Genomic DNA, 7251 nt, shown 5'->3' with positions numbered 1-7251 from the left:
ATGTGTATGCATGTATTGCCTGCATGTAGGTAAGTGCACCTGTGTCGTGCTTGGCTGCAGAGGTCAGAAGAGGCTGTCGGATCCCCTGGGACTGGTGTTACGGACAGTTGTTAGCTGCCATGTGGGTGCTGGGATTTGAACCCGGGTCTTCTGCAAGAACAACCAGTGTTCTTAACCACTGAGCCATCTCTCCAGCCCCCACTTTTTTAATTTTTGAGATCATTTTAGACTTACAGAAGAGTTGCAAAAATGAAGCAGAGAACCCTCACATTCACTTCCCCAAGACCCCTGAGACGAACATCCCATACATTACAACCTGAAAACTAGGAAGTTTAACATTGTTGCGCCACATTCAGTACAGACTGGCTTTCCCACTGACTGTAATTTGTGTCATAGGATCTGATTCCGTGACTCAGTTGCATTTGGTTGTCATGTGTTCTTAGTCGCCTCCAGCCTATGGGCATCCCACAGTCTTTTCTTGCTTATCATGACCTTAAGATCGGTCCAGGGCCAGTATGAGACGGCTCAGTGAGTAAAGCACTTGCACACAAGCCTAACAACCTGAATGGAATCCGCAAGAACCACATGGTGGAAGGAGAGAACAAATTCCTGAAAGTCCTTCTCTGACATACACATGGGCATCATGGCAGGCACCATCCCTTAAAATAATAAATGCAATTTTTTAAATCTTAAAAACAATCAAAAAACAAAAACAGGGGCAGAAGACACGGCTCAGCACTTAAGAGCATTGGTCACTCTTGCAAAGGACCAGGGTTCAAACCCAACAACCACATGGCGGCTAATGACAGTCTGTAACTCCAGTTCTAGGGGAATCTGAGGCCCTTCTCTGACCTCCATGGGCACTGCATGGCATGAGTGTATTTGCATGTATGCAAGGAATATACTCATAGACATAAAATAAAAATAATAAAAAATATTTTAAAAAACCAAAATATTGGTCTAGCAAAGTATAGTTATACACATCTGTAATACTAGCACACTGGGGGGACTAAGACAAGAACATCGAGAGTGTGAGGCATGCCTGGCCTACATAAGATGATTTTATCTCAAACCAAACAACAGCCAAAAGAGTACTGGTCAGTCACTTTGTAGAATATCCTTCAATGTGCATTTCTGTGACACTTTCTCATAAGTAGATTGATGTTGTACCTTACTGTAAAGGGTGCCGCAGAAGTGATCTGCTCTTCTCGGTACATTAGATCCAGGACCCAACGTGTCACTGTGTCCTACTACCAGTGGTGTTGACCTTGGTTACTTAGTAAAGGGTTTCTCCACTCTAAAGTTACTTACTATATTCCCCTTTGTAACGAATAAAAATGTGTTTTGTTTTGGGGAGAGTATTATTACTCTGTATGTGTTTGCATGTGTATAGTGTCTGTGTATGTGGTGTGTGCACCTGTGTGTGCAGGTGTGTGCATCTTTGTACAAGTGGGGAGACCAGCTGTCCTGCTGTATCTCACTCTGCCTTATTCCCTGAGACAAGGTCTCTCACCGAACCTGGAGCTATGCTGGTAACAAGCCCCAGAGATCCATCTGACTGTGCCCCATCCCCATTCCCTCCACGGTGCTAGGATTCCCAGTACCCACCTTTTATGAGGGTACTGGGATCTGAACTCAGATCATATCTGTGTAAGAAGCTCCCTCACCTAGTGAGCCATCTCTCCAGCCAGGGAAGATTATTTTAAGATTAACACAAATACTATTATTTCCTAAACTTTCACCTATCAAATTTAAAGTCCAGGGGTGGACTTTATCCCCAGAGATCTGGTGTTTTGATGGTGACTTTGCATTTCCTCTTTCCTCTGCATTCATTTAGTGGGATTCCTTAGTAAGGGAGAGCTGTCATAAATACTTCCTTAGTGACACCAATGGAGAGTCTTACAAGGACGCATGAGAACATGAAACAGGGTGACCTAACTCATTCTGGGGAAGTCAGGAATCTTCCCTGAACAGGTGCCATTAATGCTAACTCCTGAGGGGAGGGGTCAGAAGAACAGTATCAGGGCAGAGGACTGGAGAAGGAGTGGGGAGAATGTTCCAGACACAGGGAATGGCATACACAGAAGATCTGCACTTGATGTCGGTAGAGACTGAACCAAAACTGATGAGCGCTGTAGTGGGGCAGAAAGCATAGCATCCTGGAGGGACTTCCTCACTTGAAGGAGTCAGCTGCTTCTTCCCACAGGCAAAGTCAGGCCAAGTGGAAATGAGGGCCTAGAATGCACAGAATTTCTGACACTAGGAGAAGATGAACATCTGGAATGCTCTTTAGAAAACTTCTCAGTCTTTTCAATGTTGGCAAGTCATCACATTTTCCTTTAAAAGCCAAACAAAAACTGTGAGCGACCAGTTTTTCACCTGTGCGTGACTAAACCACAATTCCTTCATCTGTCTTCTGGGCCCAGACCCTGAAGTTGTTTTCTTTTATTGTTCACTGTTATAAACAATGCTGCAACGAACGTCCTGGTACAGGCAACCTTGACACCTTCTCTAGCTATGAAACTTTACTCAGGGCTGGAGAGATTGCTCAGTGGTTAAGAGCGTTTACTGCTCTTTGAGGGGACGTGAGTTCGGTTCCCAGCATCCACATCAAGTGGTGCACAATTACCTGTCACTCCAGCTCCAGGGTATCCAGCACCTTCTTCTGGCTTCCAAGGGCACCCACACGCATGTGCACATGTGTGTCATGTGCACACACATACACATATATAGATAATAAGAAATAAATCCTTTTAAAACAAAAGATTGCTCAGGACAGCCATTCATGGCACCTCAATCGCCAGACCCTGTGCTACTTTCAGGCCACTCACCCTCCGTAGATCTTCAAAGACCCCTAATACTCTAACTTGCCTTCTACTTTTCCATGTGTTCTTTTTTATTTCCTTCAAGGCCTCTGTCACCTCTTGCTGTAGTCAGGACAAAATCTTTATTTAGTAAGGGCTCTGTAAGGTGATCTAGGATTTGATCCCTCAGAAGTACTTTGTTCTCACCTGAGTGGAGGACACAGCTAGTCCTGTAGGACATTCCCAGCCAAAGCCCAGCCTCATTGAATCTTCTGATCTGCATTCTCAGAGGGAAAGGTCTTGCAAGGTCAGCTCTTTAAGCATACTAACCAGGAGAGCAGGAAATATATTCTTGTGGATTCATTGCGGGGCTCTGATAAGCCTGAGCTGGAAGACATAAGGAGCTGCAGTCCTAAAACCAGAACCCAGAGAATTCATACTGCTGGGGTCTACTCTAGAGCTGGCAGGCAGGGCTTTGGCCTCAGTTCTCTCCAGTGCTATTTTGCCACTGCCTTTGTGTTGTGACTGGACTCTTGCTACGAGAGTTGAAAGTCAGCTTAACGTGTGATGGGGGATGGAGGATGGAAAGCTAAAGTGACTTTCCTTGAACCTAACAGACCATGGAAAGCTTTCTTCCCAGTTTGTCCTAAAAGAAGCCATCATATATGTCCAGGTAGAAAGTAAAGGTGGTACCCTGCCAGCTGCTCTGGAGGGCAGCTGTGCTTTTTGAGTCTTGGGTTGGTTCAAGTGGCATATTAACTGGGAGAGACTAAAGTCTTTTTTACTTTGCCTCCCTCCCTCTCTCTCTCTTTCTTTCTTTCATACATGCATATGAGGTCTTTTGATCAAATCCATGCCCACCCCCTCTCCTCTAACACCTCCCATATCTCCCCATCACTTTTTCCTGACAAATTTGTGTACTCTCTTTCTCTTTCTTTCTTTCTTTCTTTCTTTCTTTCTTTCTTTCTTTCTTTCTTTCTTTCTTTCTTTCTTTCTTTCTTTCTTTCTTTCTTTCTTCTTGTCAATGTGATAGGGTTTCACTATGTAGATCAGGCTCTTCCTTTTAACAAGGCCTCATATAGCCCAGTTTGGCACTGAACTTTCTCTGTAGCTGAAGATGACTGTGCACTTTTGATCCTCCTGTCTCCACCTGCTCAGATTACAGGCGTGCACCACCATACCAGTTTAGAGATTGCCAGATTTTAAAGTTATTAATAAAAGGAAGCTGTGAGAGACTTTAGCCGACTTCTTATAGAATAATGGTAAAAAGTATTAGCAAATGCATAATAATGATAGTCTCCTTAGACTACTCTTGCTGTGACAGTTTAAAGTGGAAAATCCAAGCATCAACATCAAGATAGAGTTTTGTGTCACACCTCCCATCTCTGTCCTAAAGAGCTGGGGGTCCAGAGAAAAGCTTCTTAAATTGTGGGTCTTGAGCCATTGTGGGGTCGCTGAACTCACTGTGGGGTTGTGAAAATTTGGGCAAGAGTAAAAAGTTTCTGAACATGTGATTCAAAATCAAATGTGTGATGAACCTGAGGTGTTTTCAGCAGGATTTCTGGTACTGAGACAAGACTTCACAATGGCCTTAGTTCTGAATACATAATGTGGACTCTGCTGTGATGCTGTCCATACAGAACCAAGGAATGCTGCTTGAAACATCTCAGCTCAGATTCAAGACCAGTGTTTGGGGGCTGGAAAGATGGCTCAGTGGTGAAGAGCACTGGCTGCTCTTACAAAGGGGTCCACTTCCCAGCACCCACACGACTGCTAACAACTGCCTGTAGTTCCAGTTCCAGGGGATCCGACACCCTCTTCTGGCCCCACCAGGCATTACGTGACATGAGTATACTTACACACATGCAGACAAAACACTCATACATATAAAAAATAAACTAAAAAAATTGAAAGACTATTGTATGTTGTGAATTGTAGTGTTTTATTGTGTGTACAGTTTCTTGCTCTTATAGAAACATACAACTTACTTACAGAAAAGAAAGACTTTTAATAGTTCTCTCTGCTATCATTCCCCAGCATGTAAGTATTGAAGCAGCACATCTTTGGGTTGTTTTGTGTTAGTCAAACAAGCACATCCACCTCACTAACATATAAACATACAAATTTGCTTTCATCTTTTTTTTTTTTTAATCTTTTTGAGACAGGGTCTCCTTGTAGCTCAAGTTGGCCTGGAACTCTCTATGTAGACCAGGCTGGCCTCAATCTCACAGAGATCCACCTGCCTCTCCTTCTAGATCGATTAAAGGTGAATACTACCAGGCACGGTTGCCTTCTTCTTTAATGGCATTTATATGTATACCAAAGAATTGTTTTATTGTAAATTTCTTTATGATTTATTGTCAGTAAATGTTTGACTTGTTTATCTTTTTTTTTTTTTTTTTTTTTTTTTTTTTTTTGGTCTTTTTGAGACATGGTCTCCCTGTAGCCCCAAGCTGGCCTGGAATTCGCTATATAGACCAGGTTAACCCTGAACTCACAGAGATCTGCCTGCCTCTGCCTACCAAATGCTGAGATGAAAGGCGTGCACCACCACGCCTGGCTTTGTTTGTCTATTTTGTATACCTAGACACCCATTGTGGTGTAGTAGAAAAACATTTTGGGTGGAAAGGAGTCTCTGGTACAGTTTAAGAAGCCCTGACTTAGATTGCCTTATTGAAGTTCTCTAGCTTCAGCTCCCATGCCTAGCAAGTAGAAGCAACAAAAACCAAATTGCAGAGCTGTATCTTGCAGGAACATCCAGCATCACACCCAGTGCACAGATGTGCTCAAAAAGCACAATTCTAGTGATGCATCCACATGCCTCCCACATGCTGCAGCATCTTCTAAGCTGCCATCTGCCTTGTACCTGGTGACAGTACCCAGTGTTGACACCCATGTCCCAGTCCCAGTGCTGCAGACATCTAACCAACTGAACGTCAGTCTAAACAGAGGGCAGCATCTATTAACACCTGCTTCCCAACGACACCTGGCTTTTCCCCACATCTTTTCCAGTCATGTAGGCTGGTCATGGTGACCTACTTGTCAAGAATGCATATGGTGTCTAGTTCTGGTGTTGAGTCAGCCCCCAGGAGCTCTGAGGTGGCTGCCTTCTAACCTGACCCCACCTTGCTTTGTATTCTCCACAGCTGGTAAAGAGGGAATGAGCCTGCTGTCTGCTCCTTCAAGGCTCTGCTGGGGGTACAGTCTGGACACAGACATGAGCTCCATTCATCCACTTGCTTGCCACTTACTGAAGATGCTGGTGTTTGCTCAGAGCACAAAAAAGTCTGTGTTTTCGGGGCATGTGTGCGTATTTGTTGTAGCTGTAGATGCATGCCCACAAGAATATGTATATGCACGTGCAGGTGCATGCTATGTGCCCAAGGGTTTGCTATTTGTTTATTTGTGTATGTGTGTGCATGTTCATGTTCCTATGGGAGCACATGTGTCATATGTGTATGAGGCCAGAGGACAACTTCAGGTGTCATCCTCAGGAACTCTGTCTACCTCCTTTGAGACAGGATTTCTCACTAATTAGGCTAGAGTGGTTGGCCAGTGCACCCCAGAAATTCTCCTATCTCAACCTCTCCAGCACTGGGATTATACGTGCATAGTACCATGCCAGGTATTTTTTAAAAATTACATGTATATGTGTGGGTAGAGGGGGTATGTGTACATGAGTGCAGGTGTCCACAGAAGCCAGGAGGTAGAGTTATAGATGATTGTGAGCTACTTGACATGGTTGCTGGGCATTGAACTCGGGTTCTCTGGAAGAGCACTTACATGTTCTTGACTGCTGAGCCATCCCTCCAGACCTCCTGTCAGGCATTTTTAGGTGAGTTCTAGAGATTGAGTTCAGATGTTTGTGAGACAAGAACTTTATTAGCTGAGCTATTTCCCCAGTCCAATTAATTGTTTTGTTGAGACAGGATCTTACTTTGTAGCTTTGGCTGGAGTGGTGTTCACTATGTAGCCTACATTGACAATTCTCCTGCCTCAGCCTCCCAAGTGTTGGGATCACAGGCCTGTGCCACCATGCCTGGCACGCCTGGAGTTTATGATGGATACTTATGGGTGGGTGTGTATTCTATATCTTCTGTCTGCTTGGTATGGAAGTGTATGCAACAGAGGAATCTCCATCTGACCAGGTCCCCCTGTAAGCTGGATTCAGATGCAGAAGCAAGTTAGATGGATAGAAACTTCCCCACTGTGGTGCTGCCCCTGCTCGGCACAGGAGTAGGTCTCAAACTTCCCGGCCTTAGGCTAGAAGCAGCAACTCCATCAAAGCTGGAGGCTGAGTGCCTTGAGCACACAAACAATGCCATTTTTTTCCCCAGAAGAATGATCTGTGTCTGGTATTCTAGGTACTTCTTATGGGGTGCAGAGTGCTGCCTCATGAAGGAACAGGGTACTGAGAGGAGGGAGAGAGAGGGAGAAGATGCTAGTG

Source organism: Nannospalax galili, unplaced genomic scaffold (genome assembly GCF_000622305.1).
Source record: "Nannospalax galili isolate Female #2095 unplaced genomic scaffold, S.galili_v1.0 scaffold1046, whole genome shotgun sequence".
NCBI lineage: Eukaryota > Metazoa > Chordata > Mammalia > Rodentia > Spalacidae > Nannospalax > Nannospalax galili.
The sequence above is the reverse complement of the archived record's forward strand: the minus strand, read 5'-3'. Positions refer to the sequence as shown.